General features: G+C 37.3%; 1 pseudogene; it reads left to right on the top strand.

Moving 5' to 3' along the window:
* The first annotated feature begins 11,139 nt into the window (after nucleotides 1–11,139).
* Nucleotides 11,140–12,649, top strand: LOC143672094 (peroxiredoxin-6 pseudogene; annotated as a pseudogene).
* The last annotated feature ends 13,971 nt before the right edge of the window (nucleotides 12,650–26,620 follow it).

Here is a 26,620-nt window from a genome sequence, read left to right as displayed (position 1 = left end):
ATCTAACTCAACCTATCTGTATAGTTCATTTGAACAGTTGAAACACAGGGAGCCCAGAATAAAAAAGAGATCCTTTAATCCTATATAGCTTAATGTAATGCCTGGATATATCTCAGAGTATATTAAGCAGATAACCAAAAAGTATTGGCAAAGTCCCTTGAGGAACAGGAGAAAGAATATGGAACTATTAAACTTTACCATCAGGGAATAACCTGACACTGTGTCAAATTTTAGGGACACCCAAATCAATAGGCAAAGCCCTTGATCGTGAGGCTTACTCTTGTGAAGCTTATGTAAGTAGCAGAGAAGCTTAAGCTACCTATACGTATGAGTAAGAGTTACTTCTGAAGGACCTCTTTTGTTGCTCAGATGTGGCCTCTCTCTCTCTCAGCCCAGCTCTGAAAGTGAAATCATTGCTCTCCCCCCTACATGGGACATGACATTCAGAAGGGAAAGTCTCCCTGGTGGTGTGGGAGATGACTCCCAGGGATGAGTCTGGCTCTGGTACCATGGGATCAACAAATCCATCCTGACCAAGAGGGGGGAAAGAAATGTAACAAAGAAAGTATCAGTGGCAAAGAGTGTTCAAATAGAGTCAAGAGGCTACTTTGGAGATTGCTCTTATGCAAGCTTCAGTTAGACCTTGCTACCTATCATAACCTGTCAGACCCAAACCAGGGCCATTCCAGCCAATCCTAAGGAATACCTAGAACAATATATAAGATTCCACAAGGGTTCCATGCACTAAAGTAACTTTCCAGAAACCTACAACCTCCAGATGGGTCCCCAGACCAGATAAATCCTGAAGCCTAGAGGGCCCAGCCTCTCCAGAACATCAGATAGTTCTATCTCCCTACCCCATATTTATTGACAGACCTTCAACATGAAAATGTTAGAATGGCCATAGCCCAAACACCCCTAAAGAGAGAGATAGAAAGATCAAAGTTGATGGTGAAGTTATACAAAGCAGATAGGATTTAACAAACCAATATGATTGCTGAATCATTAAGTTGATACCTCTTTTAGTCTCCAATATCTTAGAGCAGCTAGTAGTAAAAACCTTAAATTGTGGAATTGTAATCCATGCCAAACTCTGAAATATGTTCTACAACTAATTGTGGTGCTGTGCATTGAAATTTATTGCTTTTTTGTATATATGTTACTTTTCACACACACACACAAAAGGTCAATTGTGATGATAAAAAAATATCTATCCCTTCTAGCCTCCTATATTCTGGAGCAGCTAGAAGGATAAATCTGAGAGGATCATATGGTAGCCCATGACAAAAACTCTAGGGATCTGTCCTGTTACTACGTGTTGAAGAGTGCTTTGAAAACTACTGCTTTTCTCTCTTTTTTTTTTGATTTGCATATATGTTATAGTATACAATTAAAAGGTTTTTTTTAAAAAAAAAAAAACACTGAACCAATTAATACTAGATGTCTGGGCTATGTATCTCCTGAAAAATATTCCTATACCATTGTCCTAACGACCAGTGACTGGTTCACTACTGACTGACCTATATACATGTATTGGATTTCCTCTAACAGCACACAGTGGTTATGCAGCACAAGTGTGATTCCCAGGTGGATAGGAAGATGCACACTTGGCTTCCTCTGGATGCACTCTACAATATCAGACACACTGCCAGTGCCCTAAAATGAGCCTATTTGGAGAGGAAGCTCACGCAGGCCTGTGTTGTCTTCATGGGATTTTGTGGTTGCTGTTTTTGTTCCTTAAGAAGGTGATGCTGGCATCATGCTCAAGATAGAAACCTTCTGAAGGTTTGTAACCATAGCTTAAAATGATACTGAGCACAGCTTCTCTGCAATAAATCAGGAAACTGCAGCTATGTGCAAGATGGTGCTACAAAACCACATGGCCCTAGATAGTTTCATTGCAGCACAATGGGGATCATGCCCCTTATTAAAAACAGAGTGCTAGGTCTACATTCCAGATAAAGAAGCCAAAGTAGATGCATCCTTAGCTCTCTTGCAAAAACAATTGCAGCTCATTGAAAAAATGGGCAATGATTCATGGTGGTCCCAAATGAAGCCCAAATGAAGGCTTTTGGTTCACAGCGTGGAGTCTCTGGTGAGCTTCTAAGTATTGATGTGCTTCTAGATATTGTGATAGACTTATTCTATGCACTTGTATATATTGCTGGTTTGGGTTCTGTCTTCAATGCTCCTTAGAAATGGGAAAAACAGTTTTACAAGTTATATCCCTACCTCACCCATGGCCCAGGGACTCTTGTGTAAGAGGGGGCATGTGAGATTGTAAAGGTTTTCCAGGGAAGTGAATCATGTCCTACTTCATGAGGACTCACCTCACCCTTGCCTCCTCTTCAGACATTCATTCCTGTAACACCTGGAAGCCTCTTTCTTTGGAATCTCAACTGGCCCCCTCATAAGATAGTTTGGGTACACCCCAGCTGGATCTTTCCCCATTTCTTCTTTTTACAACAGGGATGAGTTCCGCTGCTGATTTAGTGGGACACAACATATTTGAAAAAAGTTCAAGATAAGTTTCATATTTCAAAAAAGTTCAAGAAAAATTTCAGAGCTTCTCATACGTCACGTGGCCTTACCTGAAATTTCCTGACTGTTCTTTGTGTCTGAAAGAGAACTCGCTTTAGTTACAAAGATGCAAAGAGATTAAATAAAAAAGATATCCCATGCTAGCAGTAATCAAAAGAGGGCCACAGTGGCTATATTATTGTCAGACAAAATAGACTTTAAGTCAGAAACAATTTAAAAAGATAAAGATATTATATATTAATAAAAGGTTCATTCCAGCAAGAAGACTTAATAATTATAAATATATATACACCACCCAACCAAGTCTCAAAATATGGAGCAAAATTTGACAGAATTGAAGGAAGAATAGACAGTCCTACAATAATAGTTGGAGACTTCAATACACCATTTTCAGTAGTTGATAGAACACCTAACCAGACAATCAATAAGGAAATGGAGGACTTGAATAACACTTTTTTTAACCAAATAAACATAATAGACATATAAAGAACACTCCACCCAACAACAGCCGAATATCCAATTTTCTTAAATGCATATGAATTATTTTCTAGGATAGACCATATGTTAGGCGACAGATAAAATCTTATTAAATTTTAAAATATTGAAATCATATAAAATTTCTTCTCAGACCACAATAGAATAAAGCTAGAAACCAATAACAAAAGGAAAACTGGAAAGTTTACAATGTGGAAATTAAACAACACACCATTAAAAAACCAATGGGTCAAGAAAGAAATCACAAGGGAAATGAGGAAATATCTTGAGATAAATGAAAACAAAAACACAACATACCAAAACCTATGGGATGCAGCAGAGGCAGTACTCAGAGGAAAATTTATATCTTAAATACCTACATTAAAAAAGAAGAAACATCACAAGTCAATAGCCTCAGTTCACACCTAACGAAACTAGAACAAGAAGAGCAAAGTAAACCCAAAGTTAGTAAATGGAAGAAAAGAGTAAAAATTAGAGTAGAGATTAATAAAATAGAGAATAGAAAAACCATGGAGAGAATCAACAAAACCAAAAGTTGTTTTTTTTAACGATCAATAAAATTGATGAACCTCTAGCTAGACTGAAAAAGAAAAAGAGTTAGAGTACACACCAAAAAAACTAAAATCAAGAATGAAAGTGGGGACATTACTACCCAATTTACAGGTATAAAAAGGATTATAAGAAGGTACTATGCAGAATTATGCCAACAAATTAGAAAACCTGGATGAAATGGACAAATTCCTTGAAACATACAAATTACCTAACTTGATACAAGGAGAGGAAGAAAATTTCAACAGGCCTATAACAAGAGATTGAATCAGTAACTTAAAATGTCCCAACAAAGAAAAGTCCAAGACTGGATGGTTTCACTGCTGAATTCTACCCAAACATTTAAAGAATATTTTACACCATTCCTTCTTAAATCTTTCAAAAAGTAGAAGAGGAGGGATGACTTCCCACCTCATTCTATAAGTCTGGCATTACGTTATACCAAAGACAAACAAAGGTGGCACAAGAAAAGAAAATTACGGACAAATACCCTTATGAATTTAGATGCAAAAATCCTCAACAAAATGCTGGTACATCAAATCCAACAGTATATTGGAATGATGGTTCAACATAAGAAAATCAATCATATAATACACCACATTAAAAGAATTTAAAAACCCACATGATCAGCTCAATCAATGCAGAAAAGACAGTTGACAAAATCCATTATCCTTTCATAATAAAAACCCTCAGAAAACTGGGAATAGAAGGGGACTTTCTCAAACATGATACAGGGCATATATGAAAAACCAACAGCAAATACACCCAAAGGTGAAAGATTGGAAGCTTTCCACCTGAGATCAGGAACAAGACAAGGATGCCTGCTACTAAATGTTGTATGGGAAGTTCTAGCTAGAGCAATCAGGCAAGAGAAAGAAATAAAGGGCATCTAAACTGGAAAAGAAGAATCAAATTACCCCTATTCACAAATGCAATGATGCTATTTATAGATTATCCCAAAGAATCTATAAGAAAGTTACTAAAACTAATAAATGAATTTAGCAATGTTGCAGGCTACAAGGTGGACATGCAGAAGCCAGTTGGTGTATAGATGTATACACCAGTAATAAACAATCTGAAAAGGAAATCATGAATATAATTACACTTACAATAGCATCTAAAAGAATAAAATAGCTAGAAATAAATTTAACCAAGAAGTGAAAGACTTGTTGTACACTGAAAACTACAAAATGCTGTTGACATAAATAAATTGAAAGACCTCCCACATTCCTGAATTGGAAGGCAACTGTTAAAATGTCAATAGTGCATAAAGTGAAATACAAATTCAATGCAATCCCTATCAAAATTTCAGCAGCCTTTTTTTTTTGCAGAAATGGGAAAGCTGATGCAGTATTGCTTTCCCCCTTATAGACCGTTGCCCTCTTCTATGGGGTACATAATGGCCTGATAACACCCCGTCTGAATTCCATGCAGCCTATAGGAGAAGGAATAAGGGAGGAAACCTCTTATACCTCCTAACATCATCCCATTGGCCAGAACTTACTTGGGCCATGTTGTTCCAGAGGATACTGGGATGCAAGGGATAAAAATCTTTCTTTTGAGTGGCCACGTGCTTGGCTAAATATTGGGATATTAATGAAATAGAGAGAGGGGTTAGAAAAAATATTGAGGACAATTAGTAACCTTTACCATAGTGAGGTACTTCAGGAGTATCTTCTAGGGCTACACTTCCTAGGTTTCCAAATGGTAATTTTTGCTTTCAATTATATAGCCTTTGAATTTGCAAAACCTCCTCTTAGGAGACCATTTATTTTATTATTATTATTTTTAATAAAAATATTTTATTAGTAAAAGATACCAGCCATCATCTAAGGCTTCAGCAAGGTGTAATCTTTTGCTGGTGGGAGGGTCTTGCTTTGATCTTGATAGCTGCTGACTGATCAGGGTGGTAGTTGCTGAAGATGGGGGTGGTTGTGGCAATTTCTTAAAATAAGACAAGGAAGTTTGCCACATCCATTGACTCTTGCTTGCAAAAAGATTTCTCTGTAGCATGCAATGTTGTTTGATAGCATTTTGCTCACAGTAGAAAGTCTTTTAAAATTGGGATCAATCCTCTCAAATCCTACTGCTGCTTTACCAATTGAGTTTATGTAATATTCTTAATTCTGTTTTCATTTCAACAATGTTCAGAGAATCTTTAGCAGGAGTAGTTTCCATCTCCAGAAACCGTTTTCTTTGCTCAATTATGAGTTGTAACTCCTCATCTACTAAAAGTTTATCACAAGATTGCAGCAATTCAGTCACATCTTCAGGCTCCACTTCTTGTTCAGGTTCTCTTGCTATTTCCATGACATGTACATATACTACCTCCGCTGAAGACTTGAACCCTTCAAAGCTATCCATGAGAGTTGGGGAATTACTTCTTCCAAACTCCTGATAATGTTATTTTAAAAAAAAAATGTTTTCTTTGAGAATTTTCATACACACACAGTCCATCAAAAGTGTATAGTCAATGGCTCTCAGTATCATCACATAGTTATGTATTCATCATCATGATCATTTTTACAACATTTCCATCACTCCAGAAAAAGAAATAAAAGGAAAAAACTCATACATCCTATATCCATTACCCCTCCCTCTCATTGACTGCTAATATTTCAATCTGCCCATTTTTTTACCCCTTATCCCGTCCCTAATATTTATTTATTTTGTCCTTATTTTTCACTCATATGTCCATAACCTGTATAAAGAAGCATTAGACACGATGTTTTCACAATCACACAGTCACATTGTAAAACTACATAGTTATATAATCATCTTTAAGACTCAAGACTGCTGGAATACAGTTCAACAGTTTCAGGTACTTCCCTCTAGCTACTCCAATATGCCATAAACTAAAAAAGGATATCTATGCATAAGAATCACCTCCAGGGTAACCTCTTGACTCTGAAATCTCTCAGCCAGTGAAACTTAATTTTGTCTCATTTTTCTCTTCCCCCTTGTCATGGTTAGGAACACGTGTTAACTTGGCCAAGTTGTGGTAGCTGTTTATCTGATTGGGCAAGTACTGGCCTGTCTGTTGCAATGAGGACATTTCATAGGATTAGGTCATGATCACGTCAGCTGCACCCACAGCTGATTCCATTTGCAATCAGCCAAAGAGGAGGGTCTTCTACAATTAGTGATGCTAAATCTAATCACGGGAAGCCTTTTAAGGAGGACTCAGAGGAGACAGGCCCCATTCCTGCTTCGGCTGGTGAGTCTCTCCTGCGGAGATCATCCAGACCCTCCATTGAAGTCATCGGCTTCACAGCTTGCCCTGTGGATTTTGGACTCTGCATTCCTGCGGTCACGTGAGACACTTTTATAAATTTTATATTTGCAAGTGTTTCCTGTTGATTCTGTTTCTCTAGAGAACCCTAACTAATACACCCCTTTTGGTCAAGAAGGCTTTCTCAAACCCATTGTGGTGGGTCCCAGCTCACCCCAGGAGTCCTGTCCCACATCGACAGGAAGATTTACCCCCTGGGAGTCATGTCCATGCAGGGGGGAGTGGAGTGAGTTCACTTGTTGTGCTGGCTTAAAGAGAGAGGCCACATCTGAGCAACAAAAGAGGTTCTCTGGGGATGACTCTTAGGCATAAATATAAGTAGGCTTCACATCTCCCTTGCACAAATAAGTTTCATAGGGGCAAGCACCAAGACTGAATTGATTGTCTCCACTGCTTGCAAGAATATCAGGAATTCCCCAGATGGGGAACTTTAATATTTTCTCCTTTCTCCCCAGTCCCCAAAGGAGACTTTGTAAATACTTTATTATTCTCTGCCCCAAATACTCTGGGATGTATCAGAGCATCATACAAACCAGTAAGATCTCATGCCATATTCAAGATTCCATGTAATTATGGTGTTTGAATAAACTTACCATACAAGTTAAATTAAATAATGCCCTACCCAAAATATAAATTTTGCACAAAATAAACATCTGTCTCTTTGGTCTCATACAGAAGTTGAAGTTTTAAAATATGGACCATATCATCCTTTACCCTGTATTCTGATTTACCTTAGTCTTACCCAGATCAGGTTCATTCATATCTCTAACCGAAGTAATCACTTTTTAGAAAACCATTTATTAACCAGATAATGAAGATATCCTTCTACCAGATGAAAAGTGGTGTCCTATGTACATACAAGCAGGCATCCTATTGGTGTAGATTGAGAAAACATGTATGCTAGTCTTCAAAATGGTCACTGAGATTTACAGTGAGCCTTACTAAATTACCAGTCTTCAAATGTTTATTTTTTATTTCTTTAAGATCTTTTTAAAAAATATTTTTATTGAGATATCTTCACACACCATAAGTCCATCCAAAGTATACTATCAATGCTCACAGTATCATCACATAGTTGTATGTTCATCATCATGATAATTTTTAGAACATTTGCATCACTCCAGGAAAAGAAATAAAAAGACAAAAGAAAAAACTCATACATCCCATACCCCTTAAGCCTCCCTCTCATTGGCCACTAGTACTTCCATCTACCCAATTTTTAAACCACTTGCCCCATTATTTACTTATTTTTGCCCTAATTTTTTTACTTATCTGTCCATACCGTGGATAAAGGAACATCAGACACAAAGTTTCTGCAATCACATGGTCACATTGTAAAGCTATATAATTATAGAATTTTCTTCAAGAATCAAGGCTACTGAAACACAGCTCAACATTTTCAGGTTCTTCCTTCCAGCCACTCCAATACACCATAAACTGAAAAGGGATATCTATATATTGCGTAAGAATAGCCTCCAGGAAAACCTCTCGAATCTGTTTGAAATCTCTCAGCCACTGAAACTTTATTTTATCTCATTTCTCTTTTTCCCCCTTTTGGTCAAGAAGTCTTTCTTAATTCTGTGAAGTCAGGCCCCAGCTTATTCCCAGGAGTCCTGTCCCATGGTGCCAAGGAGATTTATACCCCTGGGAGTCATGTCCCACATAGGGCATAAGTTCACCTGCTTAGCTGGCTTAGACAGAGAAGTCTTCAGATGTTTTTGACAGACAAAATAGGAGCTCCATATTGTTCAAACTTGTCATATGCTTCATATAAAAAGAGTATGTCAAATATCTAAGAAAACTATTAAATAGCATTGCTCTTTAATTTTTATTAAGACATGCTATTATATGACCATTTCAAGAAAATAAAGAACAGAGTTCATTTCAGTAATTTCTTCAAAATCCCATAATTGTTAGGAATCACTACATCATATATTGCTGTTAGGTTCGTGGGCCAGAAGTATGAATCTCTCAAGAACCAGTCTTCCTGAGATATACTTATGTTTAGGCCAGTTTTGGAAGAGGCCTTCTTAATACTTACATAGGAGATTTACAAGTTCTTGTTTTTCTCTTTAACACAAAAAGCATAAAAGAAATTTCAGAAAACACTTTAGTAACTCCATGTTTGCTAGTATATAATTCTGGAGCTGTATTTTTCCAATCAGAGGGGAAAGCATAACTCTTGGTCTTTTGCTGACTGCAGTGCAAACCTCTCTGAAGCTGTATCTCATGTTACTGCAACTGTACATGAAATATTCTTTCAGCAACAATCATTCATCTAGACCAAGACAGCAAAGTTTTCATCTTTGAAAGTGGTTGTGTTGCCTTGTCAGTTAGAAAACCATAACTTTTAAAAGCACATTTAATGGTAGTGTGGTAATATTTGTATTTTAAAAGGAGACCTCACTTTTAGAGATACATGCTGAAATATTTATGGATGAAATGATATGATATCCTGGATTGTCTTCAAAATAATATAGGAGGGAGAGGGAAGAGAGATCGCTGTGAGTTGATAATTGTTGAAGCAGGGATATGGGAACAGGAAAATAAAATTTTAATTTTAATCTAATTTAATTTAATTTCAATTTAAATGTTCTAAAATTAAGAGATAGTTCATTCCCCAAAAAGCAATTTATATAGAAAACAAGGATTCTTTCACCCAAATATAGTTTCATCACAAAACTATTACAAAAAAAATGGCATTTTTGTCCATATATTATTAAGTTTAATATATAGAATTATTTTATGGTCAGTAAGACTTGCTAATACTAACCAAAATAAATTGAGAATAAAATTGAGTTAATTCCTTGTCACATTCATAGGTCTCAATAAGAATTAATTTCTAGAATTTATTCTATTTTTAAAGTGTATACTAAAATCTTCCCTGGCAAATTTATCCACTATTTAAATATTGTCATTGCTGGAAAACTTAATCTTGAGAAAATTTTTTTCCCTTCTCAGACAAAATCAATAGTATCTAAATCTCTTATTTCACATAAAAACTGCTACCAGTGACATTTAAAGAAAATAGGAGAATGTGTGGTTTTGCATATGGTTATGTTTTCCTACAATCGTGATTGACAATATGAAAATGTTTTAAATTTAACTGTGAAGTTAAACTTTATCCATAACAATTGCCTTTGCCAATTAAGACTTCAATAGCAGATGAGAGGCAATGATTTCAGATCCCAGTTAGGGAACGCTTTTCAAGTCATTTCCCTAACCAATCCGTCTATTATGTAGGCCTTGCCCAGTTATACAAAGCAACAACCTCACCCAGCATGAATGACTAAAAGATTTACAACTGAATTTGCAAGTAAAGAAATGTGATTTTTTTTCCTAATGTGGAAGAATCTAGAAAATGGGTCTTGTTTCTAAACTGCAAACATATTTAAGGGACTCAACTGATAAAATGTGGACCACTACCCCAGACCCTAAACAGCTTTCTCTCCACCAGGGAAAACAATACTCCAGGTGCTCAACCACCACCACCATCTCCCTCCATTTCCCTCCCCACACAGATGCATTCCTGTGATATTTTGCTGTGCCAGCCTCAGACCAGAAGTTTGATGTCAATGGCAGAGTTTTATGGTGCTGATTGAAGGAAGTGGAGGCGGTTGACACCAGGGATTTGGTATATTAACCAGTAATGTGGCTCACTTCCTGCTTGCAGGCCCAAAGACTTGTAATATAGCTACTTTCACACATGCTCTGAATTATCTCCTCCTTTGTACACTGTTCATAGCCTTTCATTGCCATTGCCAAATCATATTTATTATTATGCACATTCACCAGAACACGCAATATAACCAAGCAATGCACAACCAGTGGTCTGGGTGGGTTTAGCGGCACAAGATGTATTTAAATTTTACTTTAATTGCTAAGACCAGGCCTCAGTCTTCCCTTAATTACCTGAAAAAAAATCTTCTAACTTCCAAATCATTATTAAACTCATATACATTTTCATGCTATACAAGTTCCCGGAGAAATAAATACCTCATATTTACTGTCTGCTCTGCAATGTATGCCTTCCTGCCTTTTCTTTGAATTGAACTATCTTTTGCATCCTCCAAGGGGTGACTCCTCAGTCTGCAATTTGAAAAAAAAATAAAAGAAATCCAACTTAATTTTCTCTATACATGGTCAAATTTTACAAGCCTCAATCTCATGCTCTTGTAAGTCTCTGCCTTTGAAGACCAAAGAGTTTTCATTTGTAAAAGCTCCTCCAGTAAAGTTCTCCAGCCCTTCCATTATACACATTAATGCTACTGGAGATGCTTCCAGCCCCACTCATGTCCTCCCTGAAATGGCCAAAACTGAACAAGTAAGTCTAAATGGAAAAACTTTGCATGGACATCTGCTTGATGCAAAGATCTTTGGGAACTTAGAAATTCAGAGAGTTGGCTCTGTGCAGATTACCACCAAGTCCAAAATAAATGCTTTCATTCATTTGCTGGGTGATTTTTTTTTTCGTTAATTCACTCAATTTTTTTTCATTCAGAAAATCTTATTAAAAAAACACGGAATATTTCTTATTTTAAGTGATATTGCATGCTTATGACTTTTTAGGACATCCTAATCCTGTCAAACATTTGCTGAATGATCCCTGCCTTACAGTATATAAAATAAGATGTGTCACCATCCAGGGGGAATTATCTGTAAATGTCTTTATGGGCAGCAGCCCCAACCACCAGACCTTTGCAGTTGACCTTCCTCATGTGGCTTTTCTTCTCTACTCATCTTTGAATGAAACTGATTATTATGATAAACAGTTGATAGGAGAATCACAGTCTCTTAACACATTTGACAGAGGGATCAATTTGAACTTCATTTAGAATGTAAAGTGCAATTGAGTTACTGGCTTTTTGAATTACAAGTGCTCAGTCATAGAACGGGTCTCAGGAGAGTATTAAGGATCTTCGATGTTTCTCATTGGTCAGTGTCCTGGTTTCTGCAAAAATAGAGACTGAGTCTGTTGATGGCTATTAAATGCTGAAGGTGGACCCAGTAAATTGTCATACAATCCCCTCCTCTCATCCCATGCCTCAGAATAGGAGTAGGGCTCTGTCAGAATCAGCTGAGTGGTGGGTATGTCAACTGTGTCTTCTCACCCTACCGCGTCACTGATGCCACCATAACTGGATGTCTGCTTCTACGGAACGTAGCCCCCAATTTCGAGGTGGTCACAATTTCCATGACTATGTGGGAGATTCATGGGGCATCCTCTTCTCTCATCCTCGGGACCTTACTCCAGTGTGCACCAAAGAACTTGGCAGAACTGCAAAGCTGGCACCAGAATTTGCCAAGAGGAAAGTTAAGATGATGGCCCTTTCAGGACCATCTTGTTTGGAGCAAGGATATCAAAGCCTACAATGGTGATGACCCCACAGAAACATTACCTTTTCCCATCATCAATGATAGGAATCAGGACCTTGCCATCCTGTTGGGAATGCTGGACCCTGCAGAAAAAAGGCACGCCTGCGACAGCTAGTGTGGTATTTATTTTTGGTCCTGATAAGAAACTGAAGTGGTCTATCCTCTATCAAACTACCACTGGAAGGAACTTTGATGAAATTCTCAGAGCAGTTATCTCACTTCAGCTGACAGCAGAAAAGAGGGTTGTTAACCTGGGTTTATTTGAAGGATGGAGACAGTGGGATTGTTCTTCCAACCATCACTGAAGAAGAAACCAAAAAACTTTACCCTAAAGGAGTCTTCACCAAAGAGCTCCCGTCTGGCATGAAATACTTCCACTACACTCCTCAGCCTTAAGTCTCTCTGGGAATTTGGTGCTGAAATTGCTTGCTTAGCACACTGAACCAGAGTTAACCACCTGCCAATCATGTTTTCCTACAGTAATCCCATGAAAATATCCTAGTGTGATCATTGCCAAGGTCTTTAGGTTGCTATACTACAGGCTTATAAAATGGAAATGGCACTATAAAAAATGGGAGTAGAAATTGTGGTCCATATTTGAAAGTGCTGATTTAGTGAAGTCAAAGAGGTACATACGCCCAATAATAATTATTTGTGACTTATGTGCACCAAAGAGTTGCAAGAGGGAGGAGGGAAGAAAATATTGCTGATTTTTGTAAGCAAAATTACAGTCTAGGTGTGAATAACATATGCAAGTAGTAATTCTTATTAGAATAATTAACCAACATATATTTGGGAGAGGGGGTCTAAATAGCTTTGTAGAAAACTTGTTTTATTCTTTCAAAGAAAGGCAATCCAAATCTTAGCTCTACCCATAGGATGAAATATTGATCATCCCATGAAGGATAGAGGATCACTTCCTTATAGGGAAATGTTACCCATACTGTAATCAAGAACAACCCAACAGGGTGGTGTTTTGACCAACACATCCGGGGAGTGATGCAGAGCCTAACTTTCCTCATCCCATCCATCAGAAAGGCTTGGCAGTTGACTCAGGAAGAGTTTTGTTCAGTCTCACCACATGGCCTTTCCTCTATTTTAGTATCTATTTAAGCACATTCCAAACTAGACACCAAGGTAGAGCCTAGTCTGTACAGTTGGTACGTGGAAAGGTGGTGTTGCCAAGGAATAGAGTGGTCTCAACAAAGTTGGAGGACATTGGTTGTGCTACTATAGAACCATCATAGTTGCTGCTTGTGCCTACACCTCTTTGTTCTCACATTGCTTAGAGCTGGGATAAGCCTCAATAAATTATCTGATACAGTGTCCTATTTATACCCCATTTTAATGGAGAGACATCTGAGGTTTCCAGGGGTATGGTTAAAATTCAGACCTGGCTTTGAATCCAGTTTCCATATCATCTGAGGCAATTAACTTATATCCTGGACTTCAGTTTCCTCATCTGTAAAATGGATAAAGCAAATTCTACTTCACGGAGCCAAGATGATGGCTTAGTGAGGTGTAGGATTTAGTTCGTCCTCGAGAGAAGCTAGCAAATAGCCAGGAACAGTACAGAAAAACTGCTGGGGCCATGTCAGTGACTGAACATACAGTGTACCCCAGTCTGGACAAGCTGGACTGGCTGTGAGCCCACCCAGAACCCTGCAGGGCTTCTCAGGCTCCAACTGCCCCAGGCATGGGCAGAATTAAGCTTGTTTGAGAGCCTGTCTGGAGCCTGTGCTTTCCCTAGGAGAGGGGTGGGGCCCAGCACAGGTGGAATCCCTCCCTCAAGGAATTCAGACCCCAGGGTCTGGAAAACTGAAGCGATTAGTGCCAGCATACAACCTCTCCTCTGTCTCGACCACACTCCCAGCAGGGAGAGTCTGCTGAAGTTAAAGGTAACACATCATCTTATGCTGGTGGGACCTGCAGGCAGGTAAGTGCCACATACTGGGCAGGATAGGAAAAACACAGAGTAAGGAGGCTTCATAGAAAAGCCTTTCAACCTGCTGGGTCTCACCCTCAGGGAAAACTGACTCAGGTGACCCTTTCCTCCTGAGAGGAGGCCAGTTTGGTTTGGGAAAATCTGACTGGAGTCTATAATACTGATGTAGACCCTCCTAAGGGAAAAGAAAAGAAAGGCACCATACAAGCAGGGAAAGAAACAAGAAAACAAAAATTGAAAAATTCTGTTCTGTTAAAACCTAAGCTAGAGGGCTAGAATAAGCTGAACTGAATGTCATTGAGCAGATAGACAACAAAGTCACCCAGCAAGAAAATCCTAGATAAAAAAACTGAAAACAATTTCCAGAATAAACTAATTAAGGAAGTTAAATGCTTAGATGTCAGCAAAAATAATGAATCATACTGGGAAAATTGAAGATATGGCCCAGTGAAAGGAACAAACCAACAATTCAAATGAGATACAGGAGTTGAAACAATTAATTCAGAATATTCAAACAGACATGGAAAACTTCATCAAAAATGAAATCAATGAATTGAGGGAGAATATAAAGAAGGCAAGGGATGAACAAAAGGAAGAAATCGAAAGTCTGAAAAAACAAATCACAGAACTTATGGGAATGAAAAGCACAGCAGAAGAGATGAAAAAAAACAATGGAAACCTACAATGTTAGATTTCAAGAGGCAAGAGATGGGATTAGTGAACTGGAGGACAGGATATCTGAAATCCAACAAGCAAAGAAAATATGGGGAAAAGTATCAAAAAATATGAGCAGAAACTCGGGTAACTGAATGACAACATGAAGCACCTGAATATACATGTTGTGGATGTCCCAAAAGGAGAAGAGAAGGGAAAAGGAGGAGAAAAACTAATGGAGGAAATTATCACTGAAAATTTCCCAACTCTTATGAAAGACTTAAAATTATAGATCCAAAAGTGCAGTGTACCCCAAACAGAATAGATCCATATATTCCAAGAATAGATCCAAGTACTCTAAGATACTTACTACTCAGAATGTCAGATGTCAAAGAGAAAGAGAGAATCTTGAAAGCAGTAAGAGAAAAGCAATCCATCACATACTAGGGAACCCAATAAAACTATGTGTAGATTTCTCAGCAAGAAAACCATGGAGGCAAGAAGAGAGTGATATGATATCTTTAAGATACTAAAAGAGAAAAACTGCCAATGAAGAGTTCTATATCCAGCAAAACTGTCCCTCAAAAATGAGGGGGAAATTAAAATATTTTCAGACAAAAAATCACTGAGAGGATTTGTGACCATGAGACTGGCTCTGCAAGAAATATTAAAGGGAGCCCTAGAAACAGATAGGAAAAGACAGCAGAGAGAGATGTGGTGGAGAAGAGTGTAGAAATGAAGACTATCAACAAAGGTAAAAAGAAGAAAAACTAGACATGACATACAAAGCCCAAAAGGCAAAATGGTAAAAGAAAGTACTGCCCTTACAGTAATAACACTAAATGTTAATGGATTAAACTCCTGATTCAAAAGACATAGACTGGCAGAATGGATTAACAAACAGGACCCATCTATGTGCTGTCTAGAGGAGATGCATCTTAGACCCAAGGATAAATATAGGTTGAAAGTAAAAGGCTGGGAAAAGATATTTCATGCAAACAACAATCAGAAAAGAGTAGGAGTAGTGATAATAATATCCAACAATAAGACTTCAAATGAAAACAATTAAAAGAGATAGAGAAGGACACTATATATTAATGAAAAGAACAATTCAACAAGAAGACATAACAATAATAAATATTTATGCACTGAGCCAGAGTGCTCCAAAGTACATGAGGCAAACAAAGAAAGAAATAAATGGGAACTCCTCAAAATTAAACACTTTTGTGCATCAAAGAACTTTGTCAAGAAAGTAAAAAGCCAGACTACACAATGGGAGACAATATTTGGAAACAATATATCGGATAAAGGTCTAGTATCCAGAATATATAAAGAGATTGTTCAACTTGACAACAAAAAGACAAACAACCCAATTACAAAATGGGCAAAAGACAATGACAGACACCTCTCAGAAGAGGAAATGCAAATGATCAAAAAGCACGTGAAAAAATGCTCAACTTCCCTGGCTTTAGGAAAATGCAGATCAAAATCACAATGAGATATCATCTCACACCCACCAGAATGGCCATTATCAATAAAACAGGAAACAGCAAGTGCTAGAGAGGATATGAAGAAAGAGACACACTTATCCACTGTTGGTGGGAATGTCAAATGGTACAACCACAGTGGAAGCCATTTTGACGTTTCTTCAGGAAGCTAAGTATAGAATTGCCATATGACCCGGCAATACCATTGCTAGGTATCTACTCAGAGGACATGAGGGCAATGACACAAATGGACATTTGCACACCAATGTTTATAGCAACATCATTTACAATAAAAAAAGAGATGGAAACAACCAAAATGTCTGTCAACAAACAAGTGGCTAAACAAGCTGTGGCATATACATACAATGGAATATCATGCAAGTGTAAGACAGAATAAAGTCATGAAGCATGTAACAACATGGATGGACCTTGATGACATTAAGCTGAATGAGATTAGCCAGAGACAAAAGGACAAATACTGTATGCTCTCATTGATATGAACTAACATTAGTGAATGAACTTGGAGAATTTCAGTTAAGAACAGAGACCATCAGGAGATAGAAATAGGGTAGATTTTGGGTAATTGGAGCTGAAAGGATACAGATTGTGCAACAGAACTGATTGTAAAAATGCATAAAAAGATAGCACAATACTACCTAACTGTAATACAATAATGTTCATACACTGAATGAAGCTGAATATGAAAATGATAAATGGAGAAGGGCTGGGGGCACAAATGAGATCAGAAAGAAAAACAGACGATAAAGACTGAGATGGTATAATCTAGGAATGCCTAGAGTGTAGAATGATAGTGACTAAATGTACAAATTAAAAAATGTTTTTGCATGAGGAAGAGCAAAGGAATGTCAATATTGCAGGGTGTTGAAAATAGATGGTAATTCATATTTTAAAACCTTAATTTGAGTGTGAGATTAAAGCAAAAAATGTTTATTTGGTACAAAATTTATATGTTGACTAGTGCATTTCCTAATATGTCTTATGTGGACAGTTTAACTGAACACTGTAAGTACATAGAACCTTGAGTAGGGCATGAGGTTTTGTAGGTTTGTCCAGAGTGATGGCCTGATAAATCTCAGGGTGATTTGAACAGTGAACAAAATTATTTGCAAAGTCCCATTGGGGGGATGACAAGAAGGGGGTTGCGCTGGTTTGAAAGGATGTATGTCTCCTAGAAAAGCCATGTTTTAATCTAAATCCCATTTCATAAAGGCAGAATAATCCCTATTCAACACTGTATGTAATTAGATTATCTCCCTGGAGATGTAACCCAATCAAGAGTGGCTGTTAAACTGGATTAGGGGAGATGTGTCTCTACCCATTTGTGTGGGTCTTGATTAGTTTCTGAAGTCCTATAAAAGAGGAAATTCAGAGAGAGATTTCTGAGAGAGCAGAGAATGACCTAACCATGAGAAGCAGAGTCCACCAGCCAGCAACCTTTGGAGATAAAGAAGGAAAATACCTCCCGGGGAGCTTCATGAAGCAGGAAGCCAAGAGAAGAAGCTAGCAGATGACACTGTGTTCACCATGTGCCCTTCCAGATGAGAGATGAACGCTGATTGTGTTCACCATTTGCCTTTCCAGATGAGAGAGAAACTCTGACTGTGTTTGCCATGTGCCCTTCCACTTGAGAGAGAAACCGTGAACTTCATTGGCCTTCTTTCCCTGGATGCCTTATATTGGACATTTCTACAGACTTGTTTTAATTGGGATATTTTCTTAGCCTTAGAACTATAAACAAGCTACTCATTAAATTCCCCTTTTTAAAAGCTATTCCGTTTCTGGTATATGCATTCTGGCAGCTAGCAAACTAGAACAGGGGGAAAATTCAACTTCCCCATGTGGAGAATTCCTGATACTCTCACAAGCAGTGGGGACAACAAAAACAATAGGCCGAGCCCTCAATATTGAGGTTTGTTCATATGAAGCTTATCCCCACAAAGTAGGGCTAAGCCTACTTAAAATTAGGCCTAAGAGTCACCCCCAGAGAACCTCTTTTGTTGCTCATATGCGGCCTCTCTCTTTCAGCCAACAAGACAAGCAAGCTCACTGTCCTCCCCCTGTCTACATGGGACATGACTTCCAAGGGTGTAAAGCTTCCTGGCAACGTGGGACAGAAATCTTAGAATGAGCTGGGACTCAACATCAAGGGGTTGAGAAAACCTTCTGACCAAAAGGTGAAAGAGAGAAATGAAATGAAATAAAGTGTCAATGGCTGAGAGATTTCAAACAGAGTTGAGAGGATATCCTGGTTGTTATTCTTATGCATTATATACATATCACCTTTTTAGTTAAAGTATATTGGAGAGGCTGGAGGGAAGTGCCTAAAAATGTGGAGCTGTGTTCCAGTAGCCATGTTTCTTGAAGATGATTTGATAATGATATAGCTTTCACAATGTGACTGTGTGATTTTGAAAATCTTGTGTCTGATGCTCCTTTTATACACATTATTGCCAGATGAGTAAAATATATGGATTAAAAATAAATAAATGATGGGGAGCAAATGTTAAAATAAATTTAGTAGATTGAAATGCTAGTGATCAATGAAAGGGAGGGGTAAGGAGTATAGAAAAAAATAAGCGAACAAAAGCTAAAATATATCAGTTAGATAAAAATATTAGCAGTCAATGAGAGGGAAGGGTAAGGGGCATGGTATATAGGAGCTTTTTTCCTTTTTTCTCTTTATTTATTTTTCTGAATTGATGCAAATGATCATGGTGATGATATTGTGAGTTTTTTATTATATACCAAGAATGCAATGATCATATGATAAGAATGTTCATGTTTATATGTTGTAATGTTTTAAAAAAATTCTACCTCATGGAATTGTGAGGATTGGTGTGAATGCAGGAACTCATCTATCCTGGTAAGGATTCATAAAATCATTCTTGCATTATCTGGTGACAGAGCTGAGGCGGACTTCCTGGTCTCCTTATTTACTGAGTCTCACTGTGGCCAAGCTCTTCAATGTTGGGCTTCAAGCTCAAAAATCTCTGTCCAGAGCCATTTCTTGTCTTTATATGGGAGTTAAAGCCATTTTCCCTTTCTCTCGGTCACCACAAAAAGTTTTCTGCTTTGTGTTCCAGCCCATTTTTATTTCTCCTTTTTCTCTTTCCTCTTTTCTGAAGGTGAAGAATTGCTCAGTGAATTGTGTGCCACATGCCTAGCATGCTGTACTGTGTAGGAGACATAGGTATCGTACCCGTGCTAACTCTGCAGAACTCACAGTTTAATAAGGATGTCTAATGGATAATGCCTGTTGTGCCATCTGTTCCATCTCCCCACCATCTTTGGAAGTAGAACACTACACACAAACACATTCTCCAATTATGTGGTTCCACTGGATACCCCATGGTTCTATATGATCAGCCTCCCTGATCATAATTGAGTGGCTCAAGGGTAAGTCTATCATGGTCATTGCAACTTGGCCCGCTATTATTGGCTTTAGGTTTGTCATCTAAGGGCCAGCCAAATTTCATTGCCAAGCATTGACAGAGAAGGAAAACATATTCCTTGCTCATTATGTGTCATGAGGGATTTTTCACTCCACTCACCAGGAGGGAAAAAAAGGACAGGACTGATTCATACTATTGGTGAATTTCACAAAAGGAACTGAACATGGTGATTCAGCTGCATCAAATATTTTCTTCTTTGGGATCTGAGTTTCCTTTGAGAGGAGTCCTGTGGGTATAGTTTGTGGTTGTCAAGCACGTCCTTTGGCTGGGTAATTAGATTAGTTAGGGTTTGCAAAACAAACAACAAACAACAAAAAAACCCAAATCTAATTGGCTTAACAGAGTAATTTATATTTTGGTTATGTTTAGGTTCAGTAGAGGTTGTTGTTGGTGGTATATGTGGATATTCTCTATATGTCATTTAAAGACCCAGGCTCCTTCCATGTTGTAGATATATCGTATTCTAGTATATCATCCTCTTCTGCATTCAGCAGAGGAACTGCACAGGAGGTTTGTTATAAATTAGGCCTAGGTTTGGATTATATAACTTCTTTCCACATTTTATTAGCTAGAACTCAGTACATGGCCCCACCTGATCAGAAGGAAAATTGGAAAATATAGTCTAGATGTGTGCCAAGAGAAAAAGGAAATGGATTTCCTTTGCTATACTAAGTTTGTCTAATTCAGCGTATTGCAAGTCCATTTAGCTACAGGTCTAAAGCCTGTTCTGCATTCAGCTGGTTAAGCTGACTAAGTCATTAAACTGACATTTTGATCTCTGTGTTTCTGATTCCTGTGTCTAGTAAATGGTTTTATATTCATATAAGGAAGGGCTATTTTTTCAGTACCCCACAGCAGGAACAGACAGGGATTTTCAAATTAGAGTTGGAAAAAGAAAATCCATTCTCTTGGGGGGAAGCTATAAGACTAAGGAGATACTGGAAGCCATGTTGCCCACCATATGTAAGAACCTGGTCTCATGGGGCATATTACACTACCAGGCAAGGAAGAAGCAGAGACAAATGTTACAATAGGGAGAAAAGTTTCTGTTGATGTTCTCCTCAGCTCAAGTGATTCCCCAAGGTTTATTTGAAATACCACAATGTCTTTCCACCAACTTAAGCCGAAAAAATACCTTTCTGCTTAAGCCAGTTTTAGTTAAGTGACTTGCAACCAAAGGACTCCTGATTCAGAGAGAAGACTAGAGTGTCACAAATAATTGAGATTGACAATATCATGTGCTGATAAAGATGTGAAGCAGCTGGAATGTCTGTAGTTGCTTGTTGGGGTGTAAATAAGTACAACCACTTGGAAAACTGATAATATTTGCTGAAACTGAAGTCCAGGACCCATCAATTCTAAGTGTATACCTAATAGAAATAAGCAAATAAAGCTTTATTTAGTCTAAATACACATTTCCTATAATATATAGAGTGTTTTATTTCCTGGGCTATTCAAGCAAATACCAAGCAAAGGGATGGTTTAAACAATGGGAATTTAATGGCTCACATTTGAAGCCAGGGAAAAGTCCAAATCAAGCCGTCATCAACGTGGTGCTTTTGGCTGCTCTCTTGGTGGCTTTCTCTCTATGTCTCTGAATTTAATTCTGCTTATAAAGGCTGCCAGTAACAGATGAAGACCCATCCTCATTGAGGTGGGCCATATCTTAATTGAAATAATCTCCTCAAAAGGTCCTGCTTACAGTAGATTCACACCCACAAGAATAGATTAAGTTTAAGAACTTCTTTTTTCTGGGGTACAAACAGCTACAAACCTCCACAATAGAGATTACAGAATAAAATCTTCTCATTGTAAGAAAATCCTAATCTCTTAAAAAAATCTCTTTGAAAGAAAGAGTACTGTATGTCATGTATTAGTTTTCTATTGCTTATATAACAAATTACAAACTTAGTAGATTTAAAGAACACAAATTTGTTTTCTTACAGTTCTGTAGGTCAGAAGTCCAATGCACGTCTTACTGGACTAAAATTCAGCAAGGTTAAATTCATTTTAGAGACTCCAGGGGAAATCTGTTTCCTTGTCTTTTCCATCTTCTACAGGCCACCTGCATTCCTTTGCTCGTGACCATCTTCCTAAATCTTCAAAGTTAAAAAAAAATGCATCCCTTTTACTATTCTTCTATAGTCACAACTTTCTCTGACCACAGCCTGGAAAGGTTCTCCTTTTTTTTTTGCATGGACAGGCACCGTGAATCGAACCTGGCTCTCCAGCATGGCAGGCGAGAACTCTGCCTGCTGAGCCACAAATTCTCCACTTTTAAAGACCCATTTGATTATATATTTTTCATCACTTACTCTCTTTCATTTTTTAAAAAATACTTTTTTTGACAAATCTTCACACATGTACAATCCATACATGGTGAATAATCAATGGCTCACAATATCATTGCATAGTTGTGTATTCATCACAATGATTATTTTTAGAGCATTTGCATCACTCCAGAAAAAGAAATAAAAAGATAAAAGAAAAAACTGATGATATAACCCATAAGCCTTATCCCGCCCTCTCACTGACCACGAGTATTTCAATCTACCCAAGTTATTTCACCCCGTATCCCCCTTATTATTTATTTATATTTTATCCATATTTTTTTACTCATCTATCCATACCCTGGGTGAAAAGAGCATCAGACACAAAGTTTTCACAATCATAGTCACATTGTAAAAGCTATATTGTTAAACAATCACCTTCAAGAATCAAGGCTACTGGAGCACAGTGCAACAGTTTCAGGTACTTCCCTCCAGCCACTCCAATACACAATAAACTAAAAAAGGGATATCTATAGAATGCATAAGAATAACCTCCAGGATAACCCTTTGAGTATGTTTGAAATCTCTCAGCCACTGAAACTTCATTTTGTCTCATTTCTCTCTTCCCTGTTTTGGTTAAGAAAGCTTTCTGAATCCTATGATGCCAGGTCCCAGTGAATCCCAGGAGTTCTGTCCCATGTTAACAGGGAAATTTACACCCAGGAAGATTCATGTCCCAGGTTGGGGGCGGGGAGGATAGTGAGTTCACCTGCCGAGTTGGCTTAGACAGAGAGGCCACACCATTTGATTATATTTGACTCAACTGGATAATCAAGGATAACCCCCCCCCCCATCCAAAGGTCCTTAATTTAATCACATCTGCCAAGTCCCTTTTGACATATTCACGATTTCTGGGCATAAAGATGTGGACATCTTTGAGGGGCCATTATTTGGCATAAGATGTGTAGCTTTATAAAAGAAACTAACAACACGCCCTGCAAAGAACTAAATCTAACTTGCAGCTAGATGTTTTCACTTTACACATCTAATACACAGTCCTGGAATTCTTTGAAGCTTCCTGGTTTTCATGGTAACTGAGTCTTAGAAACCACTTAAAGGGTAAAACTTTTCTCCTTGGAAAAGCTTTATTGTAGTGAACTGGAACTGAAAAATTGACTTTGCCAGGCACCAATCTGCAGCTTCATAAGAGATAATATTAATGAGTCCAAGAGTTTACTAATATTTACAGAAGAGCATTTCTATTTTTCTATAGTATCCATATTACTGGGATCCTTTTTATGGAAGAAAAACAGCAGGTCAACTGTCATTTTAAGTGATGTTTTGTACTCAAGATGTTTGTTCAAGTGCCAAAGTGTAATAGCTTTACATAGTCCTGGTCTGGTTTGTCACACTGAAATAAAAATTCAACATCTTTCCAACCAATAAATCATGGTCACTGCTTAAAATAGACTGCAGAACCTGAACATTTCTATTGTGCCAATGCTTGAAAGACAAGGAAAGGAGCTAAAGCATTTGAGCAGTGAAGAAATATAGGCTTGGGTTAGACTCCTGCTCTTGAGAGTTGGCAAATTACTTAAGCCTTAGTTTCCTCATTTGTATAGTAGGAACAGTAAAAGTACTTACCTCATTAGATTGATGTGAAGATTAAATTTATTAATGCATGTAGGGTGGCTGGCTCAAGGAGTAGTACACAATAAGCACTCAATTATTATTGGCTCTTATTAAATGCTGAGAGAAAACAATTACCAAACATACCAAATTATACCTGGTGAGACTTTTGTTCAAAAGTAAGGGAGAGATTAAAACATTCCCAGACAAACAAAAGCTGAGGGAGTTCATCACCACTAGACCTGCCCTATAAGCAAGACTAAAGGAGTTACTCATAATGAAAGGAAAGGACACTAGACAGTGGATCAAAGTGGCATAAAAGAAAACAAATGGTCTCTGAAAAAGGTAACAATTTGAATAATTATAAATTCCACAATGATTGTACTGTATTTTTTGGTATGTAACTCCACTTCTTTCTTCTTACAGGTGCTAAAATGCAAATGCATAAAAAGTAATGATAGGGAATGCAAGGGTAGTTCAGTGGTAGAATTCTCTCCTTCCATGCAGGACGCCGGGTTTGATTCTTGGTCCAGGCACTTCCCAAAACACAAACAACAAGCAAACAAAAATTTCAACAAATGGTCCTGCAATAATGGGATACTCACATGGAAAAAGAATGAAATGTGCCATGCAGCATACAAACAAAAAGTAATGATATATCTATGGGTTTGGATACACAATGCACAAAGATAGAATTAGTAACAAGTACAATAAAAGGAAGGGAGACAGAGGAGTATGGGAAACGTGTATGTATATGCTATTGAAGTCAAGCTGGTATCCAATAAAATATGATTGGTAAATATTTAAAATTGTAACCCAATGGTAACCACAAGGAAAATAAATGAAAAATATATCCAGATAGAAATCAGAAGGTATTCAATAGGGTATAACACACAAAAAAATCAAATAAATATAAAAGTAGGCCTTACCTTAATGGAAGAATGGAGGGTCAAAATGGCATAAGATTTGGGAAGACTAAATTTAAAAATGGCAGAAGAAATTAATATATTATCAATTGTTACTTTAAATATAAATGGATCGAACTCTCCCGTCAAAGGGCAGATATTGGCCAAATGGATAAAAAAAAAAACAACACAACCCAGCTACCTGCTGTTTAAAAGAGATGCACGTTAAGTTCCAAGACATAAGCAGGTTGAGAGTGAAAAGATGGAAAAAATATACCATGCAAGTAGTAACTAAAAGAAAACAGGAGAAGCTATATTGATATCAGATAATGTGGACTTTAAGTAAAAACCTGTTACAAGCGACAATGTAGCAAATACATTGCTAAAATGGTTAATTCAACAAAAAGACATAACGATTTTAAATATATATATACCTAACAGTAGAGCCCCAAAATATATGAAGCAGATATTGGCAAATCTGAAGAGAGAAATAGATGATTCTATATACCTAGTAGAGGACTTTAATACACCACTTTCAATAATGGATAGAACATCTAAAAAGAAGATCAATAAGGAAACAGAAGACTTGAAGGATACTGTAAACCAGATAGACCTTAAGACCTGCATAGAACACTCCACCCGGTAGCAGGACAGTGCGAATTCTTCTCAAGTGCACATGGATTACTCTACAGGATAGAGCATATGTTCAGTCACAAAACAAGTCTTAATAAATTCAAAATTACTAAAATCATACAATGTATCTTCTCTGACCACAAAGAAATGAAACTAGAAATCAATAACAGAAAGAGAAATGGGAAATTCACAAATATGTGAAAATTAAACAACATAGTCCTAAACAAGAAATGAGTCAAAGAAGAAATCACAGGAGAGATTAGGAAATATTTTGAGGTGAATGAAAATATCAACACAACATACCAAAACTTATGGAATACAGCAAAGAGAGTGCTAAGAGGGAAATTTATAGTTCTAAATGCTCACATTTGAAAAGAAGATAGATCTCAAACCAGAGACCTAACCTCAAAACTGGAGGATGTAGATAAGTGCAAACTAAATGCAAGCAAGCATAAGGAAGAAAATACCAAATATAAATGAAATAGAGAATAAAAAACAATAGAGAAAATCAACAAAACCAAAAGTTAGTTCTTTAAAGAAATCAATAAAATGGACAAGCCTTTTGCTAGATTGACAAAGAATAAAAGAGAGAGGACACAAATACCTAAAATCAGAAATGAAAAGGGAAATGTTACTAGTGACCCTACAGAAATAAAAAAGACCATGAGAGGATACTGACAACTGTACACCAGGTTAAGTAACCTAGAAGAAATAGACAAATTCCTAGAAACACACACACTACCTACACTGACCCAAGGAGAAATAGAAGATCTCAACAAAACAAAAATTAGTAAATACATTGTATCAGTATTAAAAAAAATCCAAACAAAAAAAAGCCCAGGAGCAGATAGCTTCGCAGGGGAATTTTCCCAAACATTCCAAGAAGAATTAACATCAGTACTGCTCAAACTTTTCCAGAAACTTAAAGAGGAGGAAACTCTCCCTAACTCATTCTGTTAGGCTAACATGACCCTCTTAGCAAAGCCAGAAGAGAATACAAGAAAAGGGAATTATAGACCTATATTCCTTATGATTATGAATGCAAAAATCCTCAATAAAATACTAATAAACCAAAGTGAACAGTACATTAAAAGGATTATATGGTATGATCAAGTGGGTTTTATCCCAGGTCTGCAAGAGTGGTTCCACATAAGAAAATCAATTAATGTAATACAGCATATTAACAAAGTGAAGGAAAAAATAATCTCAATTGATGCAGAAAATGTATTTGACAAAATCCAGACCCCTTCCTGATTAATACACTTAGAAAACTATGAATAGAAGGAAACTTCAACATGATAGAGGATATATATGAGTTGATATATGCATATCACTTAGAAGAATGCCTGACCCATAGTAAGTAGTTAATGT

The sequence above is a fragment of the Tamandua tetradactyla genome, chromosome X (genome assembly GCF_023851605.1).
Source record: "Tamandua tetradactyla isolate mTamTet1 chromosome X, mTamTet1.pri, whole genome shotgun sequence".
In the NCBI taxonomy this organism is placed as follows: domain Eukaryota; kingdom Metazoa; phylum Chordata; class Mammalia; order Pilosa; family Myrmecophagidae; genus Tamandua; species Tamandua tetradactyla.
Note: the sequence above shows the minus strand (reverse complement) of the source record. Positions and strands in the feature narration are given on the sequence as shown.